Here is a 12,335-nt window from a genome sequence, read left to right as displayed (position 1 = left end):
AAAATAACCAAAAGTGAAACTGAGAGTTAACAACAGGGCAGAGGAAGCAATTCAAACTGGTTAAAAGATGTTCTGAACAGTTGGAGGAGACAAAAAGGGAGAACATGGTTAACAAAAGAAACAAGAAAAAAATATTATTGCACAATTTTAAAAACAAGTTATAAAGCAGGAAGACAATCTGAAGAGTTTTGTTTAACTTTGCACTGAGAAGGAAAATGATGTATGCATTAAAAACGGAACCACTGTCAAGATTTTGTTAAGCAAAAAAGCAGATGCAGAATGCTGGGCAGAGACTTGATATATCTACATATATACTGCTATATACGTAAATAATCGCTGGGCTTTATATTATCAGGAGACTAGATTACAAAACCTTAATATTTAAATCAGCTACCCTGGAAGAACAGGATCCTTTGAGTCTTTTTACATTTTGAATCATGTACAATTTCTCTATTCGAAAAAATATTTAAACAATTACGTATATTGTAATTTTAACTCCAGAAGGTGACGATGGGTAAAAATAAGCAGAAAACACACATCAAATATTAGCCATTTTTAGCAGATTCTTTGCTCATTTTCATTTTTTTAAATCATGTGGTCTAATTATTTAAAAACTCAAAACTGTTACTTTCAAAATTTTCCATATCCCAGATATATGTTCATTTTTAAAAAGTAATGTTGCAATCTAAACTGTTTCTAAGAAAATGAATTTCTTACTGCCTAAAACAGAAGACTACAGAAATGATATACTGAATCAGCCAGAGATATTGTGTCCATGACTGGCACCAAAAGTCTATTTTGTAGAACAGCATAATATTATGATCAATTTATCAAAAACAAACATGGCCCCACCCAACCCAACTACTTCTAAAACACAGAGCAGCTCATTCCCTAATATAAATCCTGTCTTAGCTCACATAATTTGTATAATCCTTCAGAATACTAACTGCATTTCAGAGCATTTTCTTCTTCAAATCTCAAGAATAAGACTAGAGTCAGCAACTTTTTAGTTCATGCGCCAAAGATGGCTCACAGACCCAGTCTTAACAGGTCTCAAATCCTGTTGGCTACCATAATTAGCTAGTCAGTGGGGGGTAGAAAGTCAGCTTATCACAGCATTTTTAGTACATCCTCTTAAAGATGTTCTTTTCTATCTGCTCAGGAATGAAGAGATAAAAAAGAATGGTTACTGGACCAGATAGTCTCTAAAATCCAATTCAGCTCTAAATTTTATAATACTGTAACCTAACACTTACCAGATAGTCTCTAAAATCCAATTCAGCTCTAAATTTTATAATACTGTAACCTAACACTTATTTTAGCTTTTCTTAAATGGAGTGCTTTTTAAATTCTTCCTGATGAATACTAGTAACATTACTATTAGACACAGTGATTATCAGAACAGAGCTATGGAGAGGGAGGAGAGAATAGTTTGTAAAAGCCTCTCTCCCCCAAACGAAAGTGATGCTTGCTGAATAAGAATCACTGTTATTAAAACTAAAATACAAAGTATCCTGTAGATTACAGAAAGGTGCTACTATGGACAAAAACAATTTCATGTTTTTTGCTAAATGACCTTTGAGAGCATATAAGGCAATGATTTCAGAATATTTTCTTCAATGCATGTTCTTGTCACTGCTGTGAACTCCATCATAATAATGAAATCAGAGAGATTTCTTTAACATAGCTTTGCACCAGAAAGTCTATGTCTACCTTGCAACAATAAAAAATATTTCGACATTGTGATAATCATGGATTGGTATAACCTCTTTAAAACATCCAATATATAGCCTGTCATCAATAGTGCTAGAAACTGGAGAAATCTTCAGAAACGAACATTACTAAGTTTGGTGCAAGGCTCTACTAGGGCTGAAAGAAAGCTATGAAATGTAACTCAAAGTTGAGGAGAAGAGATACAGAGTGTAACTTTAACAAGATAATGCACAGTGCCAAATTTTTGTTGAAAATCCTGTGTGACAGAAAGTGCACCTGAATCCAGAAACAGTGTTGACTCTTGAACTTAGGGGTCTGGGGCACCCACCACCCACACAGTCAGAAACATACACATTAAGTTGGCCCTCCGCATCCACAATTCCCAGCCATGGATTGAAAACACTAGTCTCAGAAAATATTTTTCAAAGGGGAAAAAAACCCACATTTACAATATCATACTCCACAGACCAGTGCATCGCATTTTACAAACAGTATTTCTACCTAAAATAGGTGCCAATAACTGCCTCTATATTGAGCTAGAATATGTACAAACCTACAGCAAGAAAGATATTGAAGCTGTTGTTCCCAAACTGAAGTTTTGTTTTAAATATTGATTCCTGGGCCCCATCAAAAAGGGGATAAGGGAAATAAACTTTTTTAAAAGCTCCTTACAGTCTACGGCCATGCCACCCTGAACAAGCCTGATCCCGTCTGATCTTGGAAGCTAAGCAGGGTCGAACCTGGTTAGTACTTGGATGGGAGACCACTTAGGAAGACCAGGTGCTGTAAGAGTAAAAAATAAAAAATAAGGGATTGTAAACTGACAAGTCCTAGCAATCTGTGAGGTCGACCAAGGGTTGCCTTGCCTAAAAAAAATTAAATTTAATTTAAATTTAAATTAAAAAAAGCCCCTTATATTACTCTAATATCAGCTAGGTTTGAAAACACAGGTTTACACTTTTTTTTTTTTTTGGCTCTCATTGCATATCACCTAATCCTTTGCAACTTTTACATGACTCTCCCACACCCCATAATTAAAAACTGCCTTTATGTCCTTAGAATCTATCAATTCCACTTCTAGCACTCTTCTTGGAATCTAACCTAAAGAAATACTTGTACAAGCATGCAAAGGTATGTGTAATCAGGATGCTAGAGGATCCAAACGTTCTCAGGAGGGGAAAGGTTGAATAAGCACACCGTAGCAACTCCACAGCATACTTAGAGGTCCTTAAAAACAAAGGTAGATACCAGACTGATATAAAAAGGCACATCCTTAATTCCTGCATCAGCAGACATAATCTTTGCCACGAAGGAGCTTACAACTCAACTGAGAAGACAGAAAATAATCATGCTATTTGCACATTGTGGTAAAAGCCATGATGGATGGAACAGAAGAAAAACAGGAAGTAGAGATTAACAGGAAAGAGTAAGGGAAAAGATACTTTTGGTTAAGTAATCAAGTAATATCTCTCTGAAGAGATATTTTAGGCAGAGACCTAAAAGATAAGAAGCATTGGGAAAAAATTATGTATTTGTCTGTATCTGCATAGAAAAAAAAAGTCCAGAAAATACACCTAAATGTTAATATAGTAGAGGAAAGTGATAGAGCACCTATTTCTTGAGTCAATTCAAATCCTGGCTCCACCATAAACCACATTACCTTGAAGAAATTTACATATCAAAGCCTAAGCTTCCTCATCTATAAAATGGAGATAACTATACTTCATTCAGTTATGAAAATTAACTGAAAGTAAAACACTTAGAAAATATGGTAAGCTTACTGCTGGGGAAAAAGAGAAAGACCCTTTGCATATTGAACTTTAAGATACATATCGACACAAATGCCAAGTATGCAAAATATGAACACTGAGTGGGTATTTACAGATATTAAGAAACTGTTTATTATCACAATATTAGCTTATGTCTTTAAAAAGTTATTTTAGAGAAACAGATTAAAATATTTACAGATCAAATAACAACTAAAATTTGCTTCAAAATAATCTGGGGGAGGGTAAGAATATGGGTAGAAAAGAGTGGCCTAAGTTAATAGTGTCGTAGCTCGGTTGTAGGTACACTGAAGTTCATGATTCAAGTCCATTTTTGTATGTTTGATGTCCTGCATAATAAAAATATTTTATAAAAAGAAGAAGCACTCAAACTTATGTTATTATTTTTGAAGGGGGAAGGAGACTTCTGATTGTTTTCAAAGAGTCATCAACACTATCTTTTTAAAAACTACATCCATAGAGATATCGCTTTTATGAGAAATGAGAAAAATTAAGCTTCTGAATATAGAGCAAATCCTTGACCTAAATGTGTCAACCTACATTTCATTAATTCATCCTTTAAATCCTCTCCCAACTCTAACACAAGGTGAGACTATCAGCGAAAACATTGTCTTTCTGAGATGAAGACACAAAAGAAAACAAAGTATGTCTTCCACCCATTTGAGAAGTGATAAACATAACTCTGTCCATCTCTCCCCCACTCCCATTCTGTTGTCAGACTTCCTGAGTGTAGAACTCTTTCCTCGTACATTACAAGCTAGGCACAAGTCTTCCAATAATACAAGACGCAACCACTTAACCGTGAATTGCAGGAGTGCGTCATTTCAACACCTCACCCAACAATTTGCAGTGGGGCAAAACAGCTATTACACCACTCCATTCTAGCAAAAGACAAAACTTTGCCACTTATGCTTCAGGTCTTTCACTAAATCTTAAGACTAACAATGCCTTACACATTGCTAAGATGTAACATAAACATGGACTACACACTGGAAACAAAGTCAAACTACTTAGATGGACTAAGAGCTTAAAGTATATTAACAAAAGTCTCCTAAACTGAGCACTGGGATCTTTCCCTCGTATAAGCGGATAAAGACAGCAATAATGATGAGCTACAAAAGGTCTCTGACACACTAGATAAGGACCAGTGGTTTTCAAGCTTCCTAGCCTTGAAAAATTTCTCAGCTGAATAGTGATAAAATACCAAAAAATAAAAAATAAAATAAAATTAAAGGAAAAAAGCCATATTCAAATCAAGACTAGACTATAGTTACCAGTCTTCCTAAAATGGGCACAAATATATAATGAACAAAATCTGTAAAATAGGCTGGTTATACAAATCCAATTCCCTTTCTGAGCTTTCTATTTTAATTCCTTTTTTACTCCTTACACTACCTTACCTGTTTATTAAGAAAATTTTCAATTTGCAAAAACCCTGAGAACTGTTCAATAAATACCTATAATTCCATTACCCAGCTTTTACAAGTAACAAGTGTGTTACATTTCCTTTTTCCTTTATCACATGTGTACCCATACCTACTCATCTATGCATCCTCAGAATGTCCATCTTATTTTTCTGATGTACTTCAAAGTAAGCTGCAGACATCATTACACTTTGTGTATGTCATTAACTAGTGTTACAACTGTTTCATGTTTTCAGTTAAATTTACATATAGTGAAATGTGCACATCTTAAGTATAAGAAAATGAGTTTTGACAAATGCATACACCTGTGACCTAAATCCTTACCAAGATATAGAATACCACCCAAAGTTTCCTTGTGTTCTTCCCTAGTCAATCCCTGCACTTCTCACACTCTAAAACCAACATTCTAATTTTCTCACCAGAGATGAGTCTGACCTAATCTACCATTTCACATAAATGGAATCATAGAGGATACACTCTTGTATAAAGCTTCTTTGACTGTATGAATAGATCACATTTTGTTTGTCCATTCTTCTGTTGATGGACTATTTCTAGGTTTTTGCCAGTATGAAAAAGCTGCTACAAGCATTCTTCAACAAGTCTTTCCATGGACATGCTTTCATTTGTCTTGAGTGAAAACTGAGAGTTAATCGCTAGGGTCATCAAAAAGATTAATTTTTAAAGAAACCACCAGACATTTTTTCAAAGTAGCCTATACTGTTTTATGGTCCTATCAATAATTATAAAAGTTCCAGTTGCTCCATAACCTCGCCAACAGATGATGGGGTCAGTCTTTTATATTTTAGCCATTCTAATGGGTGTGTAGTGGTATCTCATTGTTGTTCTCATTTAATTTCCCTAATGACTAATGATGCTGATTACTTTTGTTTGAAGCTCATCCCTTCTACTCTCCAAACCCCAAATACTCAAGAGCCTCATCTTATTTCAAACTTATTAGTCTTTATCGAATAATAAAGTAAAATAAATACATAACTATGGAATACGGCTTCAAAATTAAGATGACCAGATATATGTCTAATTCCCAGCCTGCCCAACTGCTAAGATAGTTGGGCCTTGTTACTGAACAGTGAGGGAGACAAAAGGAGACATTAGAGGAGAGAAAAGAGTAAAAAGAAAACCTGTATCTGAAAATCTGTACATGCCTGGCAGAGATTTGTAGCTTTGTTTTGAATGATCTGGATGATCCAAACAACTTCAAGCCAGGGTATTTCTAGTAGTGCAGTGCTGGCTCAATATTTAGTACACCTAAGAATCTCACCGGGGGATCTTGTTAAAATGCAGATTCATATTAAAATATAGGGAAGGGACCTGACATGCTACCTTCCTAACAAGGCTCCCTTGCCAATCTGAGGACTATACTTTGGATAGCAAGGTCTTAGAGGACCTAAATAAGTGACAAAATCAATGTACATCTTCTCTGAATAAAGACACCTTTATTCCAGGCCTCAGGAAAACTCTAAAAATATTAACTAAAGATAGCTAACAGCACAAAGAATACATAAGTAAACAAAGCACCATGAACAAGAACTTTAAAAAGCAAACAGAAAGTCACACAGATTTCAAATATTAGAATCATTAGACAAATCCTAAAATGCTCACTATGTTTAAAGATACAGGACATACTTGAAAAAGCTAAAGGAAACAAAATGGCATAGATCTGAAAAAGAACAAAACAGAACTTCTAATATGAAAAATAAAATAAAAATAAAACTCAATAGATGGGTCTGGCGGCATATTACACAAAGAAAGTTAGCGAAGCATTAAGACAGAAGAGATTATGCAGAATGCAGCACACAAAGGCCAAAGATTAAAAATAAAGATATACAGGGGATAAAGTGAGAAGATCAAACATGTTTAATCACAATTTCAGAAGTACAAGAAGGAAAAATGGCAGAGGTGTATCTAAATGTTTAACAGCTGGGAATTTTTCTAAAGCTGGTTAATGAGAAGGACTCATAAATTGAAAGGGCCCAAATGAGCTTAAACAAGATAAATTAAAAGCCATTTACACTTAGACATGTCATAATGAAAACTACAAAGTACCAAAGACAGACAGAATTTTAAAGCATAAAGAGAGGGAGGTCATTACTTTTCACCAGTCTATAAGGTAACCTCTCAGTGGCAACAACGGGAGCCAGAAGACAGTGGAATTATATTTTTCTCAGCACACTAAAGAGATGTGCCAACCGAGAATTCTACATCAAATGAAAGTTCTCTCTTAAGAATAAAGTTTTTGTCAGATAAAATCTGATTGTTTTCCACCAGCAATAAAAGAAAAGTGACTCCAGATACAGTATTGAGATGCCAGAAGAAATAAAGATGAACATTAACTCTATAAAATTTTACTATCTAGTAAGGTTTTTAAAGCTAACGATTCAAGTAAAATGAAAATACGCTAAATTCAAAAAGCTTGGTAAACTGAGTTACTATTCTAAGGTCTTTGTATTTCCCACAAGTAAAGGCACCAATGAATTATAGACCTTGTTAGATAAGAGACACTGTTTTAATTTCTAAAAACCACTGGAAGACTAGAATCATACTTCTTAAAAATAATAAATTCAAATGAAAGCAACAAATTAAATAATAAATTGGTAGAACTCAATCTGAGACCATCGAACTGGATTTCTAAAACACTTCAACTACAAGAGACAGATCTAAGGCACGTGGACACAAAAAGATGAAAAAATAGCATGCAAACACTAGACAAAAGAAAGGTGGTGTAGTTATATTAGTATTAAAAAAATTGGCTTTACAAATTTTTTAAAAAGACATTGCTAGAGATTAGAAGGGTATCTTCATGACAGACGTTTCAATTAAGAAAGACAGTAATTCTACTACGACTAAAATTAGAAAATGCACAAATCCAGAGAATTCTAAAACATCCCTCTCAGTAACTGATATTAACAAGACAACCAAAAAATAAATTAGAAAGGATACAGTTAAACACTTATCAATGGACTTAATGGACAACTCTAAATACATACTCGTCTCAAGCACACATAACAACAAAAACTATTCACATATAGCCCTCAAAGTAAACCGACAAATGTAAAGAACTAAAATAACAGCACAATCTTTTTCCATATAGGATGTTCTTTTAATTGACACATAAAACTACATTCGTTTCAGGTGTGCAACATGATTTGGTATTTCAGAGCATATTCCTTGACCATGATGAATAAAAATCAATAACAAAAAGATAACTAGAAAAATCACAGTTGGAAAGTAATACCTAAATACTTTTGTCAGCCAAATGGCAATTAACTCAGAGTTCACTGCCCATCAACAAAGTTTAGATTGATTTTCCCAATTCATTACCTTGCACTTGCCTATACAAGGTTCACCTGAAATCTTGTCTACTGAACTTTTACAAAATCTTGTCTTAAATTTCTCATTGTTTCTGCATATAACAACTCTGAAGAGCTCCATGGCATTTTGCAATATTAGATATTTCATTAGATGCTACAAGTAAGATATTCTACTACAAGTATTTGCAGTCTTATTTTCTCTAAGAAATTCCCTACATGTCATAATCGGTGTCACTGAACAAATATTTATACTTATGCAGTTGCATTAAAATGGCATTAAAATAAAAAGTTAGCATGAAAAGGAAAAATTAGACAACCATTTGTAATATGCTGTATATATCATCTGTCTCTCTCTACTCACTAAATTCAATAGAACCCACGTGTCACATACTACATGACAACCCTGTATACCACCACAAGTTAACTAGGGTTCAGGCCTCTGCAAATGACCTATGGTGGGACCAATCAGAGTCCTTCTCCAAGACTCTTTAGGTACCTAGATTAAGTGTAAAGTTTGGCATTATAACAACTATGTTTAATACAACCACATTAGGAAGCAGTCTTAAGAGAGAAAGCCAAAGACGACACACAATAGAGGCAACAGGTTAAGAGTAACAGAACTATTGTTTTCAGTTCACTGTTCCTAAGGCCCAGTTGCCTGATTACATCCTTAAAGATTTCATAGATACACATAGGTAGTCAACCTCAAGTACCAGCTCTAGTTAACCCAGTGTCCCATAAATGCTTGAATTTGTTTTAAGTCCTATTTTGTTTTTTATGCCTCTAAATTGAGATATACTCTTTTAAATCTGACTCATTCACAGAGATTCAGTATTTTCTCCAAATCAAAAACAAAACTATTAAGTCTATGTATACTGTTCTATACAAATAACTGCATTCTTCTAACATGTCTCTCTCTTTAATCCTAACCACCTCAGATTTATAGCAAGAAGAAATATTACTCATATTTAACATTAGACAGACCAAACGGAAATTCATCTATGCTCAAGGATCTAAGCTTACAAAATCAGATTAGTGGTTTCCTGACTCTTGGACCAATTTTCTAATACACTGCCTGCCCTTCAAAAGGATAAATTCACATCCACCAAACCCAGTTCATTACTTTCCATTTGTAGTATGCTATACGTAACTATAAATGAAAAAAACAAATACAAAAACAAAAACGTGTAAGTTATAACACATACAGTATCACTAAAATAAGATGCCACTCTAAAACTGTATCAAATAGCTTTTGTTGAATATACTAAAATACCAAGAAACCATGAACATGTATTATCTTCCTTCTCCAGCTTTACTGAAATTTAAAGCAGAAAAACAGTAAGATAAAACATGGCTAATTCAAATAAGTACCCACGCTTCTAGTAGCAGTGAAAGCAAGTGAAAGAGAAATGAATAAACTTCTAAGTTTAATCATTTCTTACCCACAAATGATAGAAAAATAACAAAAACAAACTAGAAAAAAGGTAGAAAGAAGGTTCTGCCACACTTCTAAAATGTAAAACAGGACGGTTAAGTTTCTCCTGGGGAAAAAGAAGAATCACAAAACCAGCAAGAATAAATCAGAAGTGATAAATGGGTTAGGGAAGATTCCAACTTGTGCTGTGCAGACACATCAGCCAGCTCTGGCTCTCTTTTAAAGACAACAAGAGGTGAGCAGACAGTGCTGATGTTAGAATCTTTGGTAAGATACATGCAAGATTTAAAGGAACTCTGGGAGGCTCAGACCAATGGAAGATCAAATTATAAACAAATAAGTACAGCAAAAAGTAATAGTTACTACTTTAAGTACTATTATAGAAGAACCACCCAAGCACTGAAGGAGACAATACACATCCTAAGAGCAGAAATAACGAAAACTTTTATGGCTAAAAAAGTATTTGTCCAGGAGGAAACGGAGCCCTTGGGAATGGGAGGCAAAGGAGTCATTTCAGGCTCAGAAATAGCTTCAAAAAGGCCTAAGGACATGAAGGAAGGAAGGAACGAACAGTAAATAACTAGAGATGAGTCTGAGAAGCCCGAGAAGAAAGCCTGAAAACACCTTAGCAACTGAAATGACAAACACCCCAAGTGCATATTTCACAACTGAACTCTTTCAGCCAAATTGCATACCTAATATAACAATGCAAAGGATGCTAATAAGTCTTTTAAAACAAACATTCCCTATAAAATTTTAATAAGAAAATGGATAGAAGTTTTTAAGAGCCCATCATGAATTTAATTTTTACCTGTTAGTTGGACTTCTATCACCTTGAAATACAAAAAAGAACTGGTAATGTGCTCCCTGACAACAGAACCACTTGAATCTTATTCTGAAGTGAATTTGGTATCTTCCAAGGCAGTTTCCTACCCAGCCTTCTTCAAGTGACACTGTCTCAGCCAACAAGTATTTTGTAGTTAACAGGATGTTAAAATTCAAACAATAATTTTAAGTACAAACAGTAAGTCAAATTGCCAAAAGAGAAGAGAAACCCAAATACGTAGTTTCCATCTGTAGTCCCATTAGATACAATGGGCAGATTGGGGCAGCGGGGAGGGGAGTGCTGGTGGTGGTGAGATTTTAATAGGAACACAGCACATCAAAATGAAACTGTCAATTCTAATGCTTAACTTAAAAGTTTATAGAATCCAGCGAGTACAGGGTTTCTTTTTGTAGTAATGAAAATGTTCTGAAATTACATAGTGGTGATGGCTGCACAAATCGGACTATATTAAAAGCACTGTACACTTTAAATAGGTAAATATCTTTAAAAAGCTGTTTTTAAAAATTCTATTTTGCTAAGAAAATGTTTCCTGCCTTCTAAACTATTGTATAAAAAGGAAAACCTTAAATCTGTTGCTTTTTCACCTTCTAATATGCCAACAAATAATGTACAATATGCCACACTCTTCCCAACAAGTATTGGGAGGTACTATGAACCAAGTGACTAAAATTTTAAAGACAAATAATTATCATCTGTTAAGAATGACTCCTAAATATAGTGGAGTGCTAAACTTCACTGATAATCTGATTTCTTTACTACTTACACACCTTCTTATTTTCTATTCTAAAATAATGAGTTTCTCCACAATCCTGACATTGGTTAGAAAGTCAACAGCTTTTTCTTGTTTTTGAACACTGCCATTAAATATAAAAATAAAATGAAAACCACAAGTATTTACTTAGGAACTAATAGACATTTACTGTTATATTCCACAATACCTAATGTTGGATGTATTTAAGCATTATGTCTTCTTCTAAAGCAAACAAAACGACACTAAGTCCAACAAGGATAAAATGACTTATCTGTTCCCAAAAAATTTCTTCTAGGACTCACAAACCTGTGATCCAAAAGTACCACTTTACCTTTTAACAAAACCTCAAGACTGAGGATGCTCGTTTCGGCAGCACATATACTAAAAATCTAAAGACTGAGAGGCAGATAAATATCCAAGATGGTTATGTGGACCAGAAAAACACAGTATTCAATCAACAGATGTTAGCATTTCAACTATGCAAAAGGCACAGATGTATCTTATAAATCAGTACTGTTTTAAGAAAACTTTTAAACAAAATGTGAGTAAGCACCAAGTCAGAATTTTAAAAAATCAAGTTAATGATAGCAACCAATTCTTTCAGCATTTTCAGTCTCTCCCCTCATAGAACTTCTACTGGGGAGACAAACAGCAAATAGTTATTAGATAGTACCCTGAGGAAAATGAAGCAATCAGGAGAGAATAAAGGAGGGAGAGAAGGTAGAAGATAGTGTTCCCCACCCAAATTCCATCTACCCCACCTCTCTTCCCTGCTAAAAGAATCCCGCCTGCGGAGGTACAAATCCCTTCACCTGAAGAGGAAGTGGGCTACCTCCCTGGCCCAACGGGATGAGTCAGGATGGGGCTAGAACCAGTATTTTTCCCAAACTACAAACTTAAAGCCTTGAAAGCAATTTAGGCCAGGGGTTCATAATCAGTTCATAAACTTGGATTTAAAAAAATAATTTCACTAACTTCTAATTGAGCTTTAACATTCGGTCATGAATAAGCAAGAAACATTATTGGCAGTACCTGACTTTGCACCAAGA

General features: G+C 34.5%; 1 protein-coding gene and 1 pseudogene across 20 annotated transcripts in view; one reads left to right on the top strand and one right to left on the bottom strand.

Moving 5' to 3' along the window:
- The window catches only part of TRIP12 (thyroid hormone receptor interactor 12), a 132,504-nt gene that overhangs the window by 98,236 nt on the left and 21,933 nt on the right, over positions 1-12,335 (bottom strand). The gene's annotated exons all lie outside the window — the stretch shown is intronic.
- Positions 2,387-2,505, top strand: LOC112475490 (annotated as a pseudogene).

This window comes from Pteropus alecto, unplaced genomic scaffold (assembly GCF_000325575.1).
Source record: "Pteropus alecto unplaced genomic scaffold, ASM32557v1 scaffold110, whole genome shotgun sequence".
In the NCBI taxonomy this organism is placed as follows: Eukaryota; Metazoa; Chordata; class Mammalia; order Chiroptera; family Pteropodidae; genus Pteropus; species Pteropus alecto.
Note: the sequence above shows the minus strand (reverse complement) of the source record. Positions and strands in the feature narration are given on the sequence as shown.